Source organism: Camelina sativa, chromosome 7, assembly GCF_030686135.1.
Source record: "Camelina sativa cultivar CO46 ecotype springtype chromosome 7, ASM3068613v1".
Taxonomy (NCBI): domain Eukaryota; kingdom Viridiplantae; phylum Streptophyta; class Magnoliopsida; order Brassicales; family Brassicaceae; genus Camelina; species Camelina sativa.
In genome coordinates, this window is record NC_141886.1 from 22,483,126 (window position 1) to 22,510,319 (window position 27,194).

The following is a 27,194-nucleotide window of genomic DNA, read 5'->3' on the forward strand; positions in this document are numbered from 1 at the left end:
TTCTTATTCTTTTTTTTTTGTATATATCTGTCTTACACACTTGAAAAATTATTACAATCAGTTTAAGACTTTACATTTTCAAGAGACATCAAGAACCTACGAGACCATAGAGACCATATGGGTTTCTTTTAGCGTCCGTGAGAGACGAAAGATTCAGTGAATGTCAAGGGAGCAATGGAACTGGACTCAGGAGAATCAGCTGTTTCACCTGAGATTTCAAGACCTGGATAAACTTCTCGAGCTTGGACAATGTTAAGTAAGTTATCAGGAAGCTGAGCCACACTGTCCAAGAACTTGACGACGCTGAACATGTTTGGTCTGATGGCTGCTACAGGATGTGAACAGAGTAAGCCGAGTTTCAGAACAAGTTCTGCTTGCTCCTCAACATACTCCTGTCCAATATTATCATCAAGAACCTGCATGATATCTCCATTCTCCCAACACTCTAGCACCCAATCAGTCAGTACCATCTCGCTTTGCGATGCTCGTGGCAATATAGGTTTTCGCCCGCAAGCAATCTCTAGCATCACTACTCCGAGTGAAAATACATCTGAACTTGTACTTGCTTTTTTCCTGTTCTTGACAGGTGAAATATACCCAAGTGTACCTTCGAAGTAAAAACATAGAGAATGAAAGATCCTTTTTGAGACTAAGTCTCCAACAGAAATAAGAAGAACACAAGAAGGTACCTGCCACATGAGAGGTTTGAGGATCAATCCCATGATCACAAAGCTTTGCGAGACCAAAGTCACCAAGTTTTGTCTTCATATTAGCGTCAAGAAGGATGTTAGCTGGTTTAATATCCCTGTGGATAATCACCTGCACCCATTGTTGGTGCAAGTAACAAAGTCCAGAAGCTACGTCTTTAATGATCTTGAATCTCTGTGACCATTCAAGACTCATCATCGGTTGGTGGTAGAGGAACTTATCAAGGTTTCCTTTTGGCATACAATCATACACCAAGTAGAGTTCACCTTTGTGTCTGCAATAACCCTGGAGCCGAACTAAGTTAGGATGTCTCAGTTGCCCAATTGCGATCTCAGCAATAAATTCCCTCATTCCCTGTCTTGAGTCATGAGAAACCATCTTCACTGCAATCTCTACGTTGGAAACTGGTAAAGTACCCTTATAGACTTTCCCAAATCCTCCTTTACCGAGAATCTCAGTATCCTTGAAACCCTTTGTTGCAGTGTGTAGATCTTTAAAAGAAAACCTATGAGGGGACCAAACTGTACCTCCCAGTCTTCAAGAACTTCAAGTAGCTTCTTCCTCTTGAGGAAAAGCCATAAGCCAGGGCTCAAGACAATGAGTAAGATGACGCCTGATACAGTCAAACTGATTGTTAAAACCCCCTTTGGACTCTGGATCCATGGCTGATTAAAACGAGGAACCTTTGGCAGGCGAGAAAGGTCTATAACTGGAGCCGTCCCATTCATCTTGAACGTCCAACCCAATATATCGTGAGATGCAGTTAGTGTACCCGTGGATGAAGAGAAGCCAACATACATATACTCAAGCAAAAAGGGAGAAAGATCTTTTTGCAGAGAAAGAAGTGGAACTTTTGGCTTAGGGACACGAATAGGATGAAGTGTGACATTAAGCTGTCTCCGTTTGCTATCATATTCAATCCACACTTGCATATATAGGGTCTCCACTGGCAAGCAAGAGATCTATAAATGTACCATCATCCTTGTAATAACCTGCTGAAGTAGCTATTTCTGAAACTACGCTATTTTATGTCAATACCAACATGGTTGGCATTTATGTCATCAAATTCAGCGCTCTCGACGGTATCGAGCTCAACCGCTACTAAATGGTTTTTTGGATCTCCTATGTTGCTACTGTTGAAGAGCCCAAGGTATTGGGTGGGATCAGCATTGGACAAACCTTTCGTAGGAGAAAGGACAAAGGCCAATCCAAAGTGCTCCATAATGTGAAACTATAGCAAAGACAAAAGTGGTGGAGAAAGAGTAGACGGTACCATTTACACTGTCCTTGAATCGAAATGGAAAATTGTAGAAAACTTGACCAGCTGTTTGTGTTGTAGAATTGGTAAGTCTGAACAGGCCGTTGCTGTTTAGATTGGCCGATCCAGCAGCATATAGGAATCCGTTAAAGTCGAAACCTCCACCAGTTGGGTCTGAAGTGTCAAGGATACGCAGTATCATTCATCTTTAATACCGTATAATATCTGATTGTATCTAATATGGAACATTCCTAACATGTACAAACCTAGAGTCTCCTCCTCTGTTCTAGTATATATACTCTGATGCCATAACGATCATTCTCTACATGGTATCAGAGCCATAACCATCACTAGTAAATTTGTATCATATAGTTACATATTTTTGCTACAAAAAAATTAATAACAAATAATATCTATAAACTGTTACAAATTAGTGACAAAATTTAAGTTTATAATTATTGTAGTTAATTAGTTACTAAGTGTAGCTATATAGTGACAAATAGTAACATACATACTTTGTAGAAAAAATGCTACATATTTAGTGACATAAAATTTTGTAACACTATCACACACACAACACTAAATGTAGCAAATTCGTAGCATTTTCCTCACCTTTAGACTAAAAGTTTTTTTAATTTGTTTTGTTTCCCGATTTACCTTCTTTCTTCTCTCTCTCGCGTTTCTGTCTCTCGTCTCTCTCTCGGTAGATCGATGATTTTAATGGAAAAAGCTTGAGAGTTCTTGGTAGAATTGAGAGGTAAAGCAAAGCGTCTTTCACCGGAGATATCATCATCACCATCGACGGTGGCAGCTCATCAATTGGAGAGGGTTTTTGCTTCACCAAATCGGAGATTGAATTGGCCAATTCTCGAATTGTTTGGTTCAATGATGCGATGAATTAGATTTGTATTAGCAAAATTAGGGTTATATGTTGATAGTTGTTTGAGAATTTGTAGTTTGATGAGTTAGTTTTTGTCGAATTGGATTCGGCACTTTCCCTGTTTGTTTAAATTGGATGCATTCACTGTATGCTGAATCTCGAGATGGCTTTCTTTTGTTTTAATGATGATTGGGGTGATCGAAACGTGAAATCTTATATATTCCTATGTTGTCGTATCTTGAATTGAAATTTATTATACTGACTTTAGAACCTTTTCTTAATGGAACAAGTGAATGAGGGTAAGAAGAAGAAACCTGTTCGTCGTGGTGGTGATAAGCGAAAGAGGACCACTGAGAAGAAACCTGCTCCAAGAGCTAAGAAAGCTCGAGCAACAACCAAACCACAGGAAGAGCCTGAGTACTTTGAGGACATACGTAATCTGGTAATACTTATAATTTGCAGTACGGATCTGGATAATTATTTATACTACTTATGTAGTATGATTCAATATAATTTGGGGCTTGTGATATGCATTTTGAGTTGATTTAAGCTTATATATGAAAACAACATCGAGATACGTTTTAAACTTGAATTTTTTTGTTCATTTGTTTGGTGGTGGGTTTCTCTTATATAACTTTAGCCTATACTACGGAGCTGTTTAAGAGTTCTTGGTTGCAATAAACAATATATTATATATAGTGGTATCAGAATGATATTTTGGTTTATTTCTATGAGAACGTACAGTTGTATGCCATTCTACTTATTGTGTAATGTGTGTGTTTGCACGAAGATTTGTGTGAAGGCTGCATTTCCAGTGGGAATTGAGGTATATATATTCTCTGAGTTACTCTCTCCACCACTGATATTCGTTTTACTTATTGTTGTTTAAATTGTGATGGCACTAGCATAGTTTAGATGCAGTTTATGATTAATTCAATTGGGATTTTGAAAGTCTTGAAGTAAGTTAAGTTGTTTGGGATTACGTACATTCTCCATTTTTGTTGTTGTTGTCTATTGTCAGGGGTTTGACAAGAGACTCTGGTATTTAATTTATGTTTCAGGAAACGTTAGAGGAAGGAGGAATTCTCTATGGCAAGAAAGTCTTTGTTTTTGGCTTTGCAGAACGTAAGATATGCTTTAACGTCTTGAGATTTTTATCTTATCTTTTAATAACTACAACCAAAGCTCTGCATCGTTCTGTTCTTGGTTTTGGTTTCTAGATTAGTTAGTGATTGGAGTAACTTCATTGGGGATTAGGAGCACAATGAGCAGCTGAAAAGACTGGATTCACTACAAGTAAGAAAGACTTGACTTAGCATTTGAAGAACACAAAGAGGTTCCTCTGCCACAGGGGTGACTCGGCTTCAGGAGGATGAGCTGTTCTATAAGGTAACATGATCTCCTATAATATCTATTTGGATCAGTTTCGAACTTACTCTAAGATTTCGATTTATATTTGTCTTACATATGTATATTGTTCATCTATCATGAACACGTAAGAAATGATGAACAATATACATCAATACATATTCGCTTGTCTCCTCGAGTTACAAGTGGGTGTTTATGAGACACATATTGATGTTTATGAGATCAGATATTAACAACACTTTTTTCATTAGGTGGTACCATCTCAGAATGGGAGGATCTTCAGACTCGGGGGCAGAAACTACATCCGCTAGCGTGGAGAAAGCTCAGCTGGTGCAGTGGAAAAGATCTTTCTTGAACATCAGCTCACATCTCTTCAAGAGCAGCTGGCTAATGTTGTGGAATTTATGAAGCAATATATGCCTGAAGGTGGCTCACACTCTTTCCCATCGGCTCAACCAACTAATGGTACGGGTGCATCAGTGACCAGCCCAACTCAAGCCAACAACAGGGACAACCGAGATGCCAATCCTGAAGATGCTGACATCCATCTCAGTCATCCCACTAATGTGCCTGATGAGACTCATGAGCGAGAAGACGATGACGGTGATGCATTTCAAGGTAGTGCCATCCTCTGATGAACACTCAATAGCAGCTTTCTTTAACCCCTGCTCGTTTGTTATAATACTCTGAGCAGAGTCTTTTGGTTTATATCTCTGCTCTGTACTGTGGTCTAAAACTCTGTTTTCTATTACCGTTTACAAAGTAGCAATCGAAACTAATTGTTACAATAACGAGTAGCTAACTCTTTCTGAATATCCGAAGCTAGCTGTGAAAAATATGCGACAAACTTCTTGTCCCAATTAGTAACAAGTTAATGACAACCACCCTTGAAGATTTTTGTGAGTATGTAGCCACAACAATTTTTGTCACGTTTCGTAACCATTTGCTACTAATATGTTTGATGATAATTGTCTTAAACTGGCGTAGATAATTGTATCAATTAGTAGCAAATGGTGACAAGTTCGATAATTGATTCAATTAGTAGCAAATGGTGACAAGTTTGGCTATATCTAATCTGTAATAAATAGCGACGAATTGCGATGAAGGGGTCAGCTTGTGACGAGTAAATAATTACTAATTATTTTTGTAACAAATCTGTGACAATTTCTTTTTGGCTACAGAAAACAAGTTATTTCTACACATTTTTTTGTAACTATACAACTTATTTTTACTAGTGGATACCCTAAATTTTTTTTTTTTTGCAGCCGCTTTCTTTCTCTCTTCTTTCTCTCTGTTTTTTTTTTTTTTTTTAAACCATCTCTTCTCTTCATGGCTGCTGAAACAGTCAACGTCTCTCAATCTGTTCTTCACGTTAACATGAGCAACATCACAAAGCTCACTTCTACCAATTACCTGACATGGAAAGTTCAGGTCCACTCGTTGCTTGACGGGTATGATCTTGCCGGTTTTCTCGATGGTTCCACTCCGGCACCTCCTCAAACCACCACAACTGCGAATCAAGTTACACCGAATCCATCCTACGCAACATGGCGCCGTCAGGACAAACTCATTTACAGTGGTTTACTAGGTACTCTCTGTTCCTCTATTCAGCCGTTGGTGTCTTCCGCCACTTCTTCCAACGCCATGTGGAAGACGATTGCTGCTACCTATGCTAGTCCAAGCTGGGGGCATATTCAACAACTTCGGATCCAACTAAAGCAAGCCACCAAGGGTGACAAAACCATTGACGACTACATTCAAGGCTTCCTCGTTCGCTTTGACAAACTCGCTCTTCTCGGCAAACCTGTCGATCATCAGGAAAAACTCGAATACATTCTTGAAGGCTTACCCGAAGATTATAAGACTGTGGTGGATCAAACTGAAGGACGTGAAACTCCTCCTTCTTTCCTTGAGATTGTGGAGAAACTTCTCAACAAGGAAGCCAAGCTGTTAGCTGCCTCCTACTCTGCTTCTCGACCTGTCCCAATTTCTGCTAATGTTGCTTCCTCTGGTCCCCGATCCTATCAAGGCAAGCACCAGTCTCGTCAGCAACAACACTGGAACAACAACAACAATCAATACTTCTCTCGACAGGACCATCGTGGCACCAAAGGATATCAAGGTAAGTGCCAGCTGTGTGGAATTTTTGGACACAGCGCCAAACGCTGTCCACAGCTTCATGCAAACCAGTCTGGATCCTCCAATGGTTTGCTCCCTTCTCCATTTCGTCCGTGGCAGCCTCGTGCAAATCTCGCTCTTGCTCCTTCTCAACCGTCCGACCCTTGGATCATGGACAGTGGTGCCACCCACCATATGACAAGTGATCTCCACAACTTATCTCTCCATCATTCGTATCAAGGTGGTGATAATGTCACTGTTGGTGATGGCTCAGCCCTCTCCATCACACACACTGGTTCACTCTCTCTACCTTCATCCTCCCAACCCTTAACTCTATTTCACTCTCTCTACCTTCATCCTCCCGACCCTTAACTCTAAATAATGTTCTCTGTGTTCCTCAAATTCATAAAAATCTCATTTCTGTCTATCGCCTGTGTAATGCTAATAATGTTACGGTTGAATTTGCCCCTGCTCATTTTCAGGTGAAGGATCTGAGGTCGGGGTCCCGTTGCTGCAAGGCAAGGCTAGAGCTGAGCTTTACGAGTGGCCTACTTCTCCATCACCCATAGCCTCATTTTTTGCTTCGTCCTCCACCAAACCGTCCATGGCTGATTGGCACTCTCGTTTAGGCCATCCGTCTTCTTCAATTCTTCAATCTCTTATTTCAGCTTTTTCTCTTCCTTGTTCTAAATCTCCCTCTCTTAATAATTTTTGCAATGACTGTGCTATCAATAAAAGCCGTAAGCTTCCTTTTTCTCAAACATCAATCACTTCTACTCGTCCCCTTGAATTTATCTTTACGGATGTCTGGACTTCTCCTGTCCTCTCTATTGACAACTATAAATATTATCTCGTTCTTATAGATCACTACACACGTTATACCTGGCTATATCCACTTAAAACCAAATCGCAAGTTCGTGAAACCTTCATCCCGTTCAAATCCCTCGTAGAAAATCGATTCAACACACGAATTGGTACCTTGTATCCTGATAACGGAGGCGAGTTCATTGCGCTCCGGCCGTTTCTCTCCTCCGCTGGCATCTCCCACTTCACGTCTCCACCGCATACTCCAGAACACAACGGCATCTCTGAACGGAAGCACCGACATATTGTGGAAACTGGACGTACGCCTTTGCCACAGCGGTTTACCTCATCAACCGCCTTCCCACACCAGTTCTTGACATGTGGTCTCCATCTCACATTCTCTTTGGTGCTCCTCCCAATTACTCAAAGCTTCGTATCTTCGGGTGTCTCTGTTTTCCATGGCTTAGACCCTATGCGAGTCACAAGTTGGATAACCGATCCACTCCATGTGTGTTTTTGGGTTACTCATTAACTCAAAGCGCTTACCTCTGCCTCCAACCAAGCTCGGGTCGAATATATGCATCACGCCATGTCATCTTTGATGAGAAGAGTTTCCCTTATTCAAGTCTCACCACCCCGCAACCAGCAGTCCCGATTCCTTCTCCAAATGTATCCAATCCACCAGCAGTCTCCGTTATTCCTTCCTCTCCGCCACTCGTAACGCCACAGCTACTACCACCGGGACCACCGAGCTCCGACCTTTGCCCAGGTATGATCTCGGAAAACTCAATCGACTCCTCGCCTCGAACAGCTTCCAATTCCCCTGAAGCTGCTTCGAGCGCTGGCACCACACGCGATAGCGAAACCCAAAACACATCTCCCATTCGACCCATTCATAATCCACTATCTTCTAGTCAGGCCCAAACAGGCACAAGCCCACACTCAACCTCTTCTTCCCAGGCCCAACAAACATCACCATCCACGTCACCTCATTCTTCTCACCATACTGAATCCCCGCAACCGTCTCCCTCCCTGTCACCGGAACCTGCTCCACAGCCACCTCCTCAAAATCGCCACACTATGACGACCCGTGCCAAAAATAACATCACCAAGCCCAAATCTAAGCTCAATCTTTCCGCTGCCCTCACAACCATTGACCGTGAACCAGGCCCTAAAAGACAAACGATGGAGAGGGTCTATGTCTGAAGAAATTGATGCGTTTGCTCGCAATCAAACCCTTGATTTGGTTCCTCGCCCTTCAAATAAGAACATTGTCGGATGTAAGTGGGTCTATAAAAATAAATTTCTCCCTAATGGTTCTCTTGGCAGGTGTAAGTCTCGTCTCGTCGCCAAAGGCTACAACCAACAGTTTGGCCGTGACTACACCGAAACTTTCAGCCCCGTGATCAAATCTACAACACTTCGCTTGGTCCTTGATGTTGCTGTTCAACGTTCGTGGCCAATCCAACAACTCGATGTGAATAATGCGTTTCTTCAGGGGACATTAAACGAAGAGGTGTACATGGAGCAACCTCCGGGGTTTGTTGATCCAGACAAACCAAATTACGTATGTCGGTTGAATAAGGCGATATATGGCCTCAAACAAGCTCCACGAGCCTGGTACACTGAATTGAAGACTGACCTTTTCTCTCACTTGGATTCAAAAACTCATTGGCCGATACATCATTGTTTGTTCTTCATCATGGTATGGATTGGGTCTATCTATTGGTATATGTCGATGATATCTTGATAACAGGCAATCAACGCTCCACAATTCAACACATCCTCCGTCTCCTTGCTGATCGTTTTTCAATCAAGGACCCAGAAGATCTCAATTATTTTTTAGGCCTTGAGGCTCATCGCACGTCACATGGTCTTCACTTGTCACAACGCAAATACATTTTAGACCTGCTCCATCGTCATAACATGATCAATGCCAATCCCGTCTGTACACCGATGGCAACCTCTCCGAAACTCACTCTCACATCCGGCAATCCCCTTCCTGATCCAACCGTGTTCCGTCGCCTTGTGGGAAGTCTCCAATATCTGGCGTTCACGAGACTGGACATTGCATATGCAGTTAATCGGTTATCACAGTTTATGCACCGTCCTATTGAAGCTCATTGGCAAGCAGCAAAGAGATACGGTGGATCTGCAGCTTACTGACTGAACTAGGCATTCCTCTTCCCGCTGCTCCTGTTGTCTACTGTGACAATGTAGGAGCCACATTCTTGTGTGCCAATCCGGTGAAACACATCGCCATCGATTATCACTTCATTCGTGGACAGGTTCAGCAAGGGATACTACGTGTTGCTCACGTCAACACTAGAGATCAATTAGCGGATGCACTGACTAAACCGCTACCGAGAACTCATTTCCTCCACCTACTACGTTCTTGGGCAAGAAGAACAGCAGCAAGGACAACATGATTAGCTGAAACATGATTGGTTAATTCTGATAACACAACCAAAATTTTCAATGCCAATTACCAAGAATAATTCTATAAGGTGAGTCAAATAATACACAGAAGAATTCAATAAGGGTGTTAAACATCATGGAATAGTCAAATCATGCTATTTAATATCATTGAACCAGCAACACTGAAAGGGAGTGCAAAGAGTCAAAGGTATTGCTTTATAAAACAGTATAAAATTTCGATTTGCCATTGAACCATTCTTTCTATATCAAGTATGAAGTATCCCTCTAAGAACTTTCAAATGCGCATATTGTATCTTCCTTTCTTAGATTACTTTATTCACTCTCTTACGTACACAATAAGCAAATAGTTACAATGACTTACCAATGGTTTTGAGAAGAATCAAGCGACTCTATTTGCAGTGTTACGTGTTGTGTTCCCATTAATGTATGATCTGAGAATCAACGGACGTGTTGGTTCCGGTTCACAAACAAATTCTGAAAGCTATGTTCTGTTTTTTTTTTTTTTAAAAGACTTTATATTAAAAAAGCCGACTTCTTTTTTCTATTAATTGATTTGTTACATAGTCGATTTATTTGAACTGTTGATTTATTTTTTAAAAGCTCACAATATTTGATTATTTTATTAAACTTAATAATTTTTAAAATAAATTAAAATTATGTAACTTATACTCAAATTTCAGTAACATATTTAATATATCAAAATATATTTATTTTTCAAAAAATTTTATTGATTGAAAAAAATAAAGAATATATTAGTGAATTATATATATATATATATATATATTTAAACTATTATTATCTGAAATTTTACTAAATATAAATCCAAAAAAAATAATTTTAATTAATTTTATTTTAGTTTTATATAATAAATTTTGAAATTAAATTACTAAATAATACCAGATATTTTAATTATTACTTAGGGGCATATTTTATTTATTTTATCTGAATTTTAATATTTTAGTTATTGATTAATATTATATATAATAAAATAATTCATCATTTTCTAAAAAAAGATTAACAAAAATTTCGAATATCTAATTTACGAAATGTTATTAGAAATAAATTTGTCAAATAAATTAATTTAGTTATATTAGATTTATTTTTAATTTTTTAACTAAGGACAAAATAGTTATTTTGTGCAATATATAAGGTACATTTCAAAGACTTATACAATTTAATATAAATTTCAAATTTCCTACTAAAATTAAGGTATGTATTCAACATTTTTCGATTTATTTTGTTGCAGCTTTAAAATTCACCTCTTTTGTTTTTGGTTAAGAAAAACCCTTTCGTCTCTCTAGTTATAATTCTATTCCATTGTTACCGTTCAATGTCCATTAAGCACATAAGAACTAAAAAAAAAAGTCCCAAACATATGAGGGGTTTTTTTTTTTTTTGGTAAAAAGGTTAAATGAGTTTTGCTGAAAAAAAAAGGGTACTTCCAAAACTATACCCCTAACTTGAGTCAATTGTAAAACTGACTATCTCTTTTTCTCTCTCCAACATTTGCTACTTTCTCCCTATTAAATCTTTGGTCATTCATTGTATTCACAAAAATGCCATTATTTCTGATTTATTTGAATTTCTTGCGAAAATGTTTATTACATCCATATCCTCATCTTCTTTTTTATTTACGGTTGTGCCACCGCCATCAATTTTCCAACAACCATGTACAACCAAATTTGAAGCTCTTAAAGCTTCAACAACCTGAATTTGTAAGCTTAAATAACACCCAATGCTATGAGAACTTCATTTTCTTCCATCTTCTCTCTATTTTAATCCAAGAAAATTTGCAAGTGCATTTATCTTGTTATATGTCATGATTCTTGGATAGTGATTAAATTGGTGCTGGGTTTCTTCCGTGGTGACTAAAGACGACGTCCTCGGTGCTTGTCATTGCGAAACAACCACCGATAAAGTTATTTTCCGGTAGATTTCATGATTTTCCTTGATTTTTTTACGAAATTAGACTTCATTTGTTAGTCTAACCGTCATATTATCATGTAAAGTCTACTCTATGGTCAATTTTGCAATTAAAAATTTATCGAGTTTCGAGCCTGTAGACTGAAATTTCAGTCTCCTTAATTTCATTTGAAAACAAAAAATATGGTTTAGACTGCATTATAATCTTTCCGTCAGATACTTCATTTGCAGTCTACTAAGGTGTATTTTTGCAATTGACCAAATTTTTGACTTTTTAGTTATGACTGCCGGACGAAGTCTTCTTACGATAATAAACGAGTAGACTTCTATAGTGACTATTTTTGGCATTGACCAAAATATTTAAGCATTGACCGTAATATTATTGATATTAAAATAATTAGTTGACTGCAAAAGAAGTCTACTAGTAAAAAAATAAAAATGTTGGTCAACCCCAAAAATGACCACGGCAGACTGCAAACGAAGTCATCATTCCTGGAGACTTCGTACGTAGTCTACTTGGCGAAAGTCAAACTTGGTCAATTGCAAAACTAACCACAACGAAGTTTACTTTTTCTAGTTGACGGATAGATGAAGTCTACTTGTCAGCTAGAAGTCTACTACCAAGTCAATGGTATGATCAATTGCAAAAATAACCAGAGTAGACTGTAATCGAAGTTAACTTGTTGAAGCTTCCTAAGAAGTCCACTCTATTCTATGTTTTTAATTGCAAAACTGACCAAAAAATTAACAAAGGAAGACAACAAAAGAAGTTAACTATCCTAGTAGACTTCGTCCGGTGTCTGCTTTATTAAATTGTAATTGCAAAAATAGACCACATAAAATAGACTTCGAGTTAAAGTCTCTGCGTAGAGGCTTGTTGATGTCTACTCGTTTGACATCAACATGAAGTCGGCAAAATTTGTAAACTAATTTATTGCAAATTGGTAAATAATTTTTAAGATTTTTTTGTTGTATTTTTTGATATATGTTATGTACTTGCTTCTATATGTTTTTGACATGATTATATATTATTCATATGGAGAAATCAAGTTTTTGGTTTTCGAAGGTAGTTAGGTCATTAACTTAGACTTATTTTGGAAGTCAACGTGTTGGAGTTCTGTGTGAAGTCTGTATAATTGAAAAAGTCTTTAATTGAATTTTTTTTATATTTTTAGAGTTTGAATACATTTTTAGAGTTTGAATAATTTAATTTGTATATATGTTTTTTTATAAAATGTGTAATTGATTTATCAAAAAAAGTAAGAAAAGTTCTACCATCCTTGATTCACCAATTTTTCACTGGATTTTTCTCCCCAAATGATTGATGGCGAAGAGAAAAAAAGGATCCTATATATAAGAGCTGTTATGAAGCAAGCTTTCGCAGGCATCACAACTGAGTCATCTGAGTGCAAATTTGTTTAATATAAAAACAACTTAAGTGTTGATTGGTTGTTTTTTTTGCTGATTACTTGAACAATGAACGTAGTAGACTTGGGTTTGTTTCGCTGATTACTCGGGGCTGTGCTCAACAATTAAGAATTTAGCATAATGAAGTAATTTGACATTATTTCTTTGTTGGTTTTTGCTTAATGTTTCGAATCGTTTGGGTTTGAGTAAACTATTAAAAGTAAGTACAATTTTTTTTATCAGTCAACCACAACAAGCGACTTATACTCTTCTCTATCAATTACAGCCTCCATAATCATCATAGGGTCAAACTTGATCACTTTGACATCATAGGGTCGAAGAATGAGAATATTGACTTGAACTGTAGGAGGCACGAAACAAAGTGATCAAAACTTTAACAGACACTTTGAGCAATCAAATGCAGATCCAAGTACATTAGTTAATCACTTGATCAGATTCAAAAACAGAGATGAAAAATCAACTAAAGTGATCAAAAAGTCAAAACCCATCTCATGTTATAGCAAATACAAAGCAATCAAACAATAAAGAACTGATCTTTAAACGAAACACTGAGATTTAAAGGTCAACGGTGAGCTCGAATTAGAATCAGACAAAACCAACGGATTAAAGAACCTAACTTCACAATCAAAACTCAGACCTGCAAATCCCAACCCTTAAGCAACGCGAAGCAGAGATAACCAAAACACACAATACATGCACAAAAAGTGAGAGAGAGAAGAAAAGTTCATGAGAAGACGTGTTAAAACTTTCAGGAACTCCAACTTTTTTCTTGAACATAACCTTCTCCTTCGCCTTCTTGAAGATTAGAATATACATAAACAGAGCAACACAAACACATGAAGACCAAAGAAGTATTAATAGTCTAAATTTACATAAAATGATATAGCAAAGTGATATGCTTTTAGAGAGCTTGTTTTGAGTACCTGCGGTGACACTAAGGAGAGCCGAGTTGAGCCTTGAGTTCTTTAAGCCACCTACTGCCCCAATAACCTTATGAACACATCAAAAATTAAAGAGTCTGAAGATACAAGAGACTAAGGCAAATAAACACTAACATGTACCATAACCAGCCATACAAGAGTCAACCAAAATAGCTGACACTTGATATGAGAAAAACCCACCAAAGTAAAAAAAAACAATCTTGCACATAAGTATTTAAGAATTCTGAAAGGATGACACAACAAAGCAGTTCAAGGGTTTTAAAGAGAAACCCACCTCCACTGTAACATGGCTATACAATGAATGAAAAGGGAGAAGAGTTTCTTTGTCTACCGTTGCACATAGCTGATAAGCAAGTTTTCACCCAGGGTATCAATTCCCTATGCAGTTGTAGTACAAAGGGTTATCAATCCAAATGATTGTCTATTGCTAGCAGGAAGGATATGATCAGAACAATACAAGTCAAGCCAAACAGATAGGGTTTTTATTCTATCAGTCCTAAAATAAATAAAAGAAAAGAATGTAAACAAAAAAACCACACGACCTAAGCACTCGAAGCAAGCAATCGAGTACAGGATCGAGTGGGGTGATCGAGTAAGCAAATGAGATATGAACAACTCGAGGTAGTACTCGATGCAGGTTATCGTGTACCTGATCGGGTAAGTGGTCGAGTAAGTGAAACACATTATTTTTGTGGTTGTGGTGAATAATGTATGGAATGATGACTTATGAATGAATGGTTGTCAGGGTGTTTCAATTCCCCTTATGCAATTGTAGTATAAGAGGTGTCAATCCAATCTGAGTGTTTGTGATCAATCAAGATGTGCATATGAGTCTAAGTCAAGCCAGATGTAAAGGTTGTTTGTCACTAACAATCCTATGATGAAATGTAAAATGCAGAAAGTAAAACTACAAGAATTAGGAGCTAAATGCAAATGGAACAGAATGATTATGACAATTATGAAGCTAAAACAGAAATAGAAACTATGATAATGCAAGTATTGAACTAATGCAAGGTAAGTTATGAACAGGATACTAAATGAATGCAACAGAAATGCAACTAGAGTGAAACATGACAAACACAAATCATAAACACAAGTTCTGGGTTGGAACTCGAGCAAGCACTCGATCGAGTGCTGATCGAGTGCAGGGTCGAGCTGGACAAATATGCAAAACAAAGCAACACAAGAAAAACAGAGCAATACCAAAAGCAAATCAAACAACAATCAAACAACGGGATTTAAGCTAAGAAATCAATAAACAAGGAAGGTCTTGAGGAGGGATTCATGGGTTGGACTATGATTGAGGTCATCTAACTTGGTCAACAAATCTCAAACAACTTGAGCTAATCTCTAGACATATATTTCTAAGACATGTTTAATCCACTCTCATGGCAAGAAACAATCAAACTCATGCATCTCTAGACTTGTTCTCACAAAGTAAATAATCTACACAAGCAGGCATTAAGCAATATGTCAAAAATCAAACAAGACTTCTAATCTCACATTATGTTCGGTCTATAGATGATCTAACAAATCATCACTATGTGTCGATCAAATTGAGAATAATTTAATTCAGGAAGGATTCCAGGAAAATCAGGAAATATTTCTTGAACTTTAGGATAACCTTCATAAAATGTTCGGATTTCATGATGACTTTCATAAAAGTTCTGGATATCGGTAAACATCAAGATATGCACAAATCTCCTTACTAATGGAGTAATTTTTGACATATGAAGGCAAACTCCAAAAAAGAGAGTTAGAAACACATTTATTTAAATTTAGAAAGAATTCAATAATATTTATGAATGACATCTTGAAATTCCAAGTAGCTTTCATAAACATAAATTCAGTGATGTTTAGGAATGATTCTTTGAAATTTAAGATGGTTTTCATTAAAAGAAAATGAGTTGTTTGGCACTAAAAGAGTGTAACAAATAAGTCAAACTGGTTAACAATAAACATTAATATAGGTAAAAGAAGGTTGGATGCAAACAATATTATTTTGGAATGATTGAATGATGTTTAGGAAGGAACAGGTTGCCTTTCATAAAAGAAAAAAGTTCTATTTTAAGTTGTAGACTTTCACAGTTAACTCCACTTTTACCTCATCAGTAACTTCAATTCAGGAGGTGATCCGTCAACACAAGACAGAGGAAAAAGAACCAATGTGGCTACAAAAGCTAGGAGTTGTAAGGAAGGGAACATTAAAAGACGTTTGTTATGACAATTATTCTCCACAATCGCTCGTTCCTCTAAATCCACTACAAGTTATAAATCTTGGAAGAGCTAAGCAGTAGAAGCCTAGAAGGTGATCATCACTCAGATCCCACTTTTCTCTTACCATTTTTTTCAGAATCTGAATCTAGTTTAAGTCTTGTTACTAGCTTAAGAGTCTTAGTTGACTGATATGGAATTATAATACTAACATCATTATTTTTGATAAACAAAGCAAGTTTTATTGATAAATAAACTATACTAAACAAGATGATCCAATTCTACATCAAGACACTCTAGCTACATGTCGTATTCGTAAACTCCACCTCGTCTTACGGAGTTAATCTGTTGCTTCTTTATCCTTCTACCATTAACTTGAGACCCATGGTTGAAGTTTCAAAAGCTGAATCTTCTAGTCTTCTAGTTTCTTCTCCTGTACCACCAAAAACGTTTTACAGAGGTGAGAGAGAGAATGATAAGTTTTACATAGGTATGTTTTACAAGCTTATCCATGCTCTCACATTTCCCAGAACTACGACTTGGTTCCGTTTCAACGGAACATACCTGGAATGAAGGATGTTAAAAATTAGGATCTATGAACTCTATAACTTCTTTTTGTACTCGACGTGGTTATTCTCACTCTCACTTCGTAAAACAAGTCAACAACGCCTCATCTGACAAGCTCCTCATCTATTGAATCACTCTTTGCTATTGAATCTCACCTTCATTGATTCAAATCCAGATCTGATAAGCTCCTCATCCATCACTTGATCTAATAAACGGTGGCTCAAAATCGTTTATCTTTTTGTCTTCCACATCGTCACGATCTATCGATCCAGAATGCTCACACACCATTTGATTACAGAGGAGATCGAGAGAGAATGAGCTTATCAAATTCATTATCGTTGTGAAAACCCGAGCTCCAAACACATGCCCTTTCCTCAAAAACAGAGCTTGTGGATTCGTCGAAGATTTTGTCGATTTAACACAAGCCTAAACTGAATCTCCGACATATTCGTCGTTAATTCCAAATATGATTTGTGAAGAAGAAGAAGAAAAAGAGAGACTGAAATTGAAGATCTGAGATTGAAAGCTTCACATAAATCAAAATTGTAAGATTCTTGTGATTATAATTTCTTCTTCTTTATGTCATAAATTTAATAATTAATTTTAGAGTAATATTATTAATGTAATAAAAGTGCTAGTTTTGGAAGTTTTGAGCGTGTATGCTAATTGTGTCCTAAAAACTTAAAATAGTATTATAGGGTATTTCTTTATTTTTAACAAATTAGTTTATGAGAGCCAATTGGGAAAAAGTCATTTACAAAGGTATTTTATATTATATTAGGTTTTGAACTCAGCTATGTGAGTTTATTTAATATATTTTGATAAAAATTATATATGATTGATTATAGTAATAAAATATTAACTCATAAAAAAATGAAAATTACTATTAAGTAAAAAAATTAAATTTCAGATACACAATTTTTTTAAATATAAAAATTAGTTATATTATAAAATCAAATCTGATAAAAAAGTCATAAATTTAACTTGACGTCGAGGCGAAGCAAATCAAACTGATGACCTCACATATCCTAAACCATTTTCTTTCACCACCAGAAAAACGAAATAATTTTATAATCATGAATTTAATTCGTTTTCATATTAAATTGATCGCTGCCACCTATGTTTTCGTGTTTTTATTCAATGTTTTCTTATTCTTCATATTCTTTATTGTCATTTTCATTGTCAAATTTTGTGTTAATTGTCATCGTAACTTTTACCGTTTGGTTCTTCGTTATACTATTTTTCTTCTTCTTCCTCGTCAACTTCTTTATATTCTTCCATTGAAAAACCTTTTTTAGATTACCACACAACTTGTTAACCCATCAAACTCCAAGAACAAAATCATTTTTTTTCTCATAAAATTTTTGAAATTCATGATTACCAGGATAGTCAACACATGCACCCAATTATTGACAATTTTATCCATATACTTATTTGGTTTTAGATCCACGCGTTTAGAAACTTCTCACACCAAAACCTTTACTTGGTTTATAATATTTTTAAAACATAATAAAATATACTAATAATTATTTATTTAATATGAATCATATGATATATAGAAATATGAGTACACTATAAGAACATATTAATTATAACTAAATAATATCAATTATATTATATCATCAAATAATATCAACCATATCATATAATCAAATAACCGTAACCATATACGTATAACAGTAACCGCTTGAACTGTAACCGTATTTAAACGTAACCGTTTAACCGTTTGTTAAACGGTTCTGGTTAAGATTACAAAAATTTCTAACCATAACCGATGGTTAATAAACTTTAACCGTGACAACCGTAACCCTGGTCATGCCTATGTATAGCTAATAAAACATGTGTGTTTGTCGTCCATCTTTCTTCTTTAAACCTCAAAATTTGACTCTTGCAATGTCAATCCTTCTCCTTAGACCCAAAAATAAAAAATTAATGAAAGAATATCAACTCATCTATAAAATCATACACAAAAATATGTTTTACAGCTTATAAGAAATAAAAAGCACAAATCTAGATAAATAAGATAATTTATGTTTTGCATCAATATTTATAATATTTTAAACTTTTAAAAGGTTTCGATATATAAAATTTGAACCTTTTAAATTTTTTTAATATTTATAATATTTTAAACTTTTAAAATTTAAAACTTATAATATATAAAAACTTTTTAAAAGTTAAGAACTTTTAAAAGTTTCAATATTTATAATATTCAAAACTTTTAAATTTTTTAAATATTATAATATTTTTTTGAAACTGTTTAAAGTTTTAATTTGATCAAGTAAAAAACCAGATCAAACCAAATAAAACTTTTAAACTTGGAAGCCTGATAAATCAAGCTTTCCTTCTCATTCGTTGTTGGAAGCATATTAATCTTATTTATACTGGTTCTGAACCATTGTCTAAAAAATTTTCTAGCCGATGTGGGATATTGTGCTTAGTTTTTTGATTTCCATAAATTTAAAAATTTCCTTTTTCTAAAAATTCTGTAAATTTAAAAAATGTTAATGAATGACATGTCAAATCATGATAGGTTGTTTAAAATAATTCTTAATATAGAAAATTCTGGAAATTGTATAAAATGTTAATAAGTGATATGTCAAATTTTTATTGGTTGTTTAAAATCCTATGTGGACGGCCTTAGGAGTTTATAACTCATACTTTTTATTAGTATAGATTTGTTTGTTAAATATTGTATACTTTCCAAATAGAGAAATAACTAATTATTCACGATCGTTTGTGCAATATATTTCATGACCATTTGTTTGTTATATTAAGTTTATTTTGTTTAGTGTTTGAGATTCAATATTGATTTTCAAAAAAAATAAGGGATCTAAATACATAGTAAGTCATTTATACGCTATGATTAAGTCACATTTTTCCTAATGATTTAATTATTTTATACAATCTTAGTTAAATCAACTTAATTTTTATATGTCAAATATTTTAATATTAATAGAGTTGACAAATAATAAAATGAGATTTAACCCGTATTAGGATAACTTTAATGATATTTTATTAATATCAACATGTCCTCTTTATAACCCATCTATTATATAACCATATTACATAGTATTTTATTTTTTAATTTTACATATTCGTAATATTTTAAAAATTTATTAAGTTTATCTATATTAATTATAATATTTAAATAAATGTGAATTGACGTTCTTCTTATGTTAAGAATCAAAGCTCACAGGTTTTGGAAAACAAACTATGAATAAAATTGTTGTTTTCTTTGTTTGCAAAGGATTTAGAGATAGAATATCTTCAATACGTGTGAAAAAAAAAAATATTTCAATACACAATAGAAAGTGTGGTTAAACATATCATAGTTTCTGTTTCCATTCGCCTTGGGTTAACGGCAGAAACCGTTCAAACCGAATTGATTAACCCGACTTTTACGGTTATCGGTGAGAACCGAAGTGATCTTGTCAAACCGAATGGCGCAATTGATTTGGTGATTCGGATATCGGTTCAGTTCAGTTTGGTAATCGGACCGATCGGTTTATCCTCAGCTATACCGCAGCCATATATAAATAACCTAACCCTAAGTTTAACCCGTGTTTTGTCTCACTTTTTCTCCTTCGTCTCTGCCTCATTCGATCCCGACAATGACGATTCCGACAAAGTTGTAACAGTTCATCAGTTCAGCCATCTTTTCCGATCAATTTTCTCATTGCGTTTCTTCTCCTTGTTCAATTCTACATCTTCTCAGGCTTAAACTCACCGATTACAACCTCAATTAACCGCAACCATAGAGGTCAGATCTTTCTTTCCTCTTTCTCTGTTCTTCTAGGATTTGTTTGATTCTTTTTCAATCTGTTTTGGAGTCGAAAATATGTGAAGAGAAATTGAAACCTCAACCCTAAATTTATGAAATCAAATTGTTATACTTTGTTTAGGGTTAATGCTAATTGTTTGATTATTTATTAATCTATTTCGGAGTCAAAAATATGTGAGATTTCATAAATTTAGGGTTTAGGTTTCAATTGTTATACTTTGTTTAGGGTTCTTGTAATTTGTTTGATTCGTTTAGGGTTAGTGTGGTTTACTGGTTGTTTTAGTAGTTAAGTTGAATCGATATTGGGACATTTTACTATCTAGGTTACGGTTTGGTTTAATTGTAAACTTCAAGTGTTGAATACTTGAATGTGAAGCTGAGCTAATGTGAGGTTTTTTGTAATGAATTGTAGATGTATGACGAGTACAACGAGAGGGAACCTACACTTCAACATGAACAACATGGCACAAATGTTGAAACTGTGAAGAAACGTCTGAGACCTCCCTCTAGTGCTGATAAGACACCCAAGCCACAGAAGAAGTATGCAAAGAGAGCTCTAGTTTGGGAACATTTAATTCAAAGAGATGAAGAATTTACTAAGAGTTATTGTAAGTATTGTGGAGCAGAGATTGCTTGTGATTCAAAGACAGTGGGTACTAGCCCGATGATAGGCCATATTAGTAGATGCAAACAGTACAAAGATTGAGTAGAAAAAGAGAAGCAGCAGGTTCTAAGTAGTGATAACAAGGGGAACTTGAAGGTGATTAACTATGATCCGCATCTGTTTAGGAAATCAGTTAATGAGATGGTAGTCGTCAATGAGTTTCCTTTGTCATTTGTAGAATCTGAGGGTTGGAAGCGGTTTTGCTTCAATATCTTGCCGATGTATAAGCCATTTTCTAGAAGGACTTGCAGTAAAGACATTGTTGGGATGTATCTGGAAGAGAAGGCAGCGTTGAAGCACTTGTTTGCTGTAGAGAAACAAAGGGTTTCACTAACGACAGATATATGGACGTGTCTTACAACTTCCTACAGCTACATGGTGTTCACAGGTCACTGGATCAATACTGAGTGGGAGTTACAGAAGAGAATCCTTAGCTTTAAACCAATCACATATCATAAAGGAGATACCATTGCAGGGCAGTTGATGGACTGCTTAGATGATTGGGGAATTGAGAAGGTATTTACGGTTACTGTTGATAATGCAAAGAACAATGACAAGGCTTTGGAGTTCTTTAAGGATGCATTAGGCTAAGAGAAGGAGAATCATTAGTTGCAGATGGTGAGTATTTACATATGCGTTGCTGTGCACATATCCTCAATCTGATTGTTGGAGTGGTTTGAAGAAAGTAAAGCATCATGTTGTTGCTGTTAGAAATGCAATGAAGTATGTCCGCTCATCCTTCACTAGGCTTAAATCTTTTGCATTGAGATGTGACACAAGAAATTTGTGTAGAGGCAGTGTGCCATTAGATGTTCACACGCTGGCACTCAATATATCTGATGTTGAATTCTGCTTTGAAGCTGAGGAAAGCTTTTGAAAAGATGGAAGCTGAGGATAAGTTGTATTGCGATTACTTTGAAGAAGAGGATGAGAAGACAAAGATGAAACGAGTTGGGCCACCAACTTCTTATGACTGGAAGGAAATATCACGGTTAGTGAAGTTTAAAAATATTTTACCGGTGTACTCTGACATTCAGTGCTTCTAATTCAGTAACTTCCTCTTTATGTTACAATAAAATTGTTGACATTGAGAGGAATCTCATGAGTAAGTGTACCAGTCCAGACGAGGAGATCAAAAAGCAAGCTCATGTCATGAGAGATAAGTTTGAGAAGTATTGGGATGGACTAAACAACATGAATCCTTTAGTGATTATGGCCAGTGTATTCGATCCTCGAAACAAGATGAAGTTTGATAACTCTCTAATTTACATGTTTTTAGCATCCTTTTTTTGTCCTTATTTTGCATTGTTCATAACCTTAACTTAGCATTTTTAGGTCATTAACTGTAGGAATTCACTTTTAGACCATTTAGGGTGTTGCATTTTTGCATTTGCATGTTTTGGATGAAAAAAGGTGCTAAAGAGCCTAAAATGGGGAAAGACAAGGACAAACTCGAACATGTACCCGAAGGAGCCATCGAGCTGGAAGAACAAGTCCGAACCCCAACACGATCGAGGAGGATCCAAGAGCATGAAGAACAACCCGAAGATCCACCCGAGGATTAACCCGACTTCATCCTCGTGTACCCCATCGAGTAGACCATCGGGCAGGTCTGGGAAGCTAGGTCAAAAGGGTTTCCATATATAAACCCCCTCCTCTCCTAGCTCGCAAATGAGCACGCCGCAGACCCTCAAACCAGAGAGGGAGAGCTTCTGTGAGGGAACTGAGCGACTCAAACACTTTTCCTTTTGTTTTTACATTTTCTTTCATAGTTTTTATCGTTTTTCATAAATTTCTATCTTGTACTCTTTATATTTTACTCTACCGTTTAATATAATGCAATTTTCATTCTTATTCGTTGTTATGTTTCTTGTTATTAGGTCCCAGTAGTGTAGTAAAGTTTCTAGGGATCGGATAGATGATTTTGTGTTCTTGATCGGTTAGGATGCCTTAGTTTGATTGTAAATGTTTGATAGATTTCCTTCTAGGTTGGTGTTCTTAATGCTGTTAACAGACTGAGAGGTTGAGATTAGATCTAGGGTGTTTTACCACCGAGAGGTGTAGATGAGATGCTTGAATCAGCCAATGCTAGAGGTTCACTCGCTCTGACTAAGAGATTAGATGAGTTAGGGTTTACTGACAATAATGAATCGATCTTATTGCCTGCTTGGTCATGTTTCTCCAACGGGAGTTGGGTAGGGAAGTGATCAAGGTTGATTGTTGCTAGTGCGAGAGTGTGGTGACAAAGTTTTAGAGATTCATTGTCTAGGAAATAACTGCTTGAGGCATGTAAGGCATCTGTACTGGTCAAGAATACTTAGGATTCAATCACCCCATCCTTAGAAGCTTTCGTATTTTAATTGTTTGCATTTTCTTTCATTACTCGAGCACTTACCCGATCAGGTACACGATAACCTGTATCGAGTAATACCTCGAGCTATTCATATCCTAATTGCTTACTCGATCACCCCACACAATCCTGTACTCGATTGCTTGCATCGAGTGCTTAGGTCGTGTGGTTTCTTTGTTTATATTCTTGTCTTTCATTTATTCTAGGACTGTTAGATCAAAACCCTATCTTCTTGGCTTGACTTGTAACGTTCTGATCATATCCTTCCTGCTAGCAATAGACAACCATTTGGATTGATAACCCTTTGTACTACAACTGCATAGGGAATTGATACCCTGGGTGAAAACTTGTCTATCAGCGTTTCCTGGTGAGATCTGAGGCTTAGAACGTTGTAGGAGCTTGCTAGGAGTGTTCTATTGCTTGTTTGAGGTTCAGATTCTTTTGTGGCAAAGGTAAGTGCAAGACCATGGCTTATCTAAGCTAGAGATTTCTTTGATCTGCTTGTTTATGTGTTGTTAGGCTTGTTAGATTGTCATTTGGAACGTTAGAAAGCTTTCTTGTGGCTTGGGATCGAGTTTTATGGTTGAAGGAACAAAGATCCGGCGAGAAGCTTTGGGGAAACACAATGCTTGGCATGTTGCATCGGTCGATGCAAGTGCGAGGACGACACGTAAAACCTTAGGGTTTCGTGTTATGTCGAGCATGCGTCGGTCGTTGCAGTGCAAGTATCGGTCGATGCAAGTGTGACTTGTATCAGTCGATGCAACCTTGTGTCGGTCGATGCATTCCCATGTGGTGTCGGTCGATGCAGAGTCCTGGTTTGTTTATTGTTGTTTGTTGATTGTTGGTTGATGGTTAGAGTTGTATCTATTGCTTGTGTGTATAACCCAGTAGATGGGAGGATTGCCTTACTAAGTGTTTATTAAATACTCATGCATTGTAATATGTGTTTGTGGTGCAGGTAAAGGTAAAGTGTGATCGTGGAATCAAGACAATGAAGAGGAGAATGTTCTAGGGACTCGATTGGGTGTTATCTGGCATTGCTAGGTTGCGAGAGTTGGGTCATTAGAAACATTGCTAGGTTGCTGGTTCTATGATTCATGTTGGTTGAATTATGGATATTGTTATACTATGATTATTGGAGTATTATTAGATATTGTTATTGGTTAATTCCGCTGTTGGTTGTGATTATGGTTAGGTGGCTAGTGGGTATGGGACCACTAGCTGTAATTTATTATTTATTATTTATTAATTAAAATAAAAAAATGGGTCGGATCGTTTCAGTTTGGTATCAAAGCCCTTACGGTTCTAGGTTTATGTTCACTAGGTTTCTGTTGTAGATGTTTGGGATTTGCATGCTTTGATTGATTATGTGAGTTAGTTAATTGTGTGTGGCATGGAGTCCTAGAACATCCTATTCGAGCCTACTGTGTGATTCCATGGTGAGTTATGTTCTTTTTGTGTTTTTGTGTTATGTTAAGATTGCTTGTTAGCCACTGTTTTTGGAAGTGCAGTGGATAAAGGTGTTTGAGTTATTGGTCGTGGACTGGGACGTGGTCGTGGTCATTGTCGGGTGGGTCCCGAGGCTAGCGAATGTGTGGTTCAGAGTTCCACGAGGAGGTACGTCAGGCAATCGCAAGCATATCAGGAGGGACCAGAGAGGGTTATCCGGTGAGCGTGCCGGGGGTGCTGAGAACCCATGTGTGGGTTTGCAGCAGGTGGAGCCCAGGATCGAGATGATCGCTTGGCGGATCTGTTGGCGTACTATTGGAGCGGTTACCGAGAGGGGTACCAGTGCAGGCTCCAGTTGTGCCGCATGAGGCGGGGTGCAGCCGAGGGCTGCAGATGTTGAGGAATTTCCATCTTATGTTAGGAGGATGGAGCAGTGGTAGATGACCGGTGCGAGATTCTTCGCGAGAGGTACCGAGCCTAGAGAGGCGAATAAATGGACATCTATAGTTAGAGCAGATGTTTCTCTATTTGGTGGGTAATCCAGTTGAATATTAGAAGTTGAGTGGGTAGGTGTAATGTTGTAATGTTATACTCGTACCACGGGAAGTATCTTTGTTCGAAAGATGTTTATAGTTTTTAAGGATTGTTGTTGCTGAGGGGATGGTGGTTTTCCCAGAGTACCGATAGCTCGAGGGTCTGTGGGCTCCAAGAGTGGCAGAGGGGATGATGTTCTCCTGAGGGGATGATTAGTTCCTATGATACCGAGATCATGGGTATTATGGTCCAAGAGGGAGACGATATAACTTGAAGACGCTGGTTTGAGAGTGAGATCGGTATGACTCGAAGGTTGCGACCTAAGGGTGGAAGAGTTGGGAGCAAGCAATGCCTAGGACGTGAGTATAAACACAACGACTGAATGTAGACCTTGAGAAATGCTGGTGGTTTAATCTAGGGTTTTGGATGTGTTGACCAGTGGGTCAGGGTTTTATGACCGGAGCGGTCATGAATGTGTGACTATTGTGCTAGGATTGTGCAGCCGATGGTGCTGGAGTCCCGGGAAGGGGAGTTGCAGCAGGTATGAGCCGGGAAAAGCATGTTTGCCAGATACATAAGTTCACAAGAAGCCTTCATGGCAGGATAAACTAATCGTTGCGATGATGTTGGATGAAGTACATTGGAAATGGACAGGGTTGCTAGATTCAAGGTTCTGGTAAGCTTGTTGGAGGGAATAAGTCAAGTGGTTTGAGTTAGCGGCCTGCATAGCATTTGATGTGGTGAATCAGAATATGCTAACATATGGTATTTGTTTGTTTTATTACACTCGTATTGATGATTTTCTGTAAAGAATTGCCAAGCGGAAAAGCTATTTCTGGAATAAGCTATCTTGTGGGAGTTTCCCTAAGAGGCAAGTTATTAGAGGTTCTTGGACGAACAAGAGGGTTGATATTAAGGTGGTGGCGAGTTGATGTCAGCATACTTGATTATTAGTCTAGTATAGTTGAGGAAGTGAGTAGAGGATTTGTTGAGCAGGGGATTCATTCAACTTATCATTTCACCTTGGGGAGCGTCAGTGTTGTTTGTCAAGTTGATGGACGAGGTAGGGGGTTTATGAGTTCGTGGTAATGGCTTTTTGGGTTGACTAACGTGCCATCAGCGTTTATGAGATTGATGAACATCGTGTTTCAGGAGTTCTGTATGTGTCTGTCATCATTTTCATCGACGATATCCTGGTATATTCTAAAAATCCTGAAGAACATGCAGTGCATTTGAGGGCAGTTCTGGAGAAGCTGCAGGATCAAGATTGTTTGCTAAGTTGAGCAAGTGCAGTTTTTTTGGCAGCGTGAGAAGGGTTTTCTAGGTCACATTGTTTCTGCAGAGGGGGTTTCTGTAGATCCGGAGAAGCTTCAGGCTATCAGGGATTAGCCTAGACCGCAGAATGCCACATAGATCAGGAGTTTCCTTGGATTGGCAGGATACTACAGGAGATTTGAGCAGGATTTTGCGAGTAAGGCACGCCCTATGACTGAGTTGACAGGGAAGTATGTTCCTTTTGTGTAGTCACAGGAATGTGAGGAGGGCTTTGCAAGCCTCAAGGAGATGTTGTCTACTATGCCAATGTTGGCTTTGCCTGAGCAGGGAGAATCCTATGTGGTTTATACTGATGCATCTAGAGTTGGTTTGGGATGTGTGTTGATGCAGCATGGGAAGGTGATTGCCTATGCTTCGCGGCAGTTGCAGAAGCATGAGGACAACTATCCTACTCATGATTTGGAGATGGGTGCTGTTGTTTTTGCCCTGA

The 27,194-nt window shown here is 37.2% G+C and overlaps 1 long non-coding RNA gene, 1 other non-coding gene and 1 pseudogene across 3 annotated transcripts; 1 reads left to right on the top strand and 2 right to left on the bottom strand.

Annotated features, from left to right (window-relative positions):
* Positions 1 to 4: 4 nt before the first annotated feature.
* LOC104701649 (protein HEAT INTOLERANT 4) lies at positions 5 to 5,002 on the top strand. The gene is made up of 6 exons (XR_015562232.1): positions 5 to 3,288; positions 3,637 to 3,672; positions 3,762 to 3,805; positions 3,908 to 3,971; positions 4,072 to 4,235; positions 4,466 to 5,002. It is a non-coding gene; the product is annotated as a protein HEAT INTOLERANT 4 (transcript).
* LOC104704790 (putative L-type lectin-domain containing receptor kinase V.1) lies at positions 10 to 1,677 on the bottom strand (annotated as a pseudogene).
* Positions 5,003 to 16,300: 11,298 nt separating the features above from the next.
* On the bottom strand, positions 16,301 to 17,267 carry LOC147941586 (uncharacterized). Of its 2 annotated transcripts, none has more exons than XR_015561027.1 (2): positions 16,603 to 17,267; positions 16,301 to 16,514 (listed from the first exon to the last, which is right to left on the bottom strand). It is a non-coding gene; the product is annotated as an uncharacterized LOC147941586 (long non-coding RNA). The 2 variants fall into 2 exon arrangements; XR_015561026.1 differs by having other exon boundaries at positions 16,646 to 17,243.
* Positions 17,268 to 27,194: the final 9,927 nt, after the last annotated feature.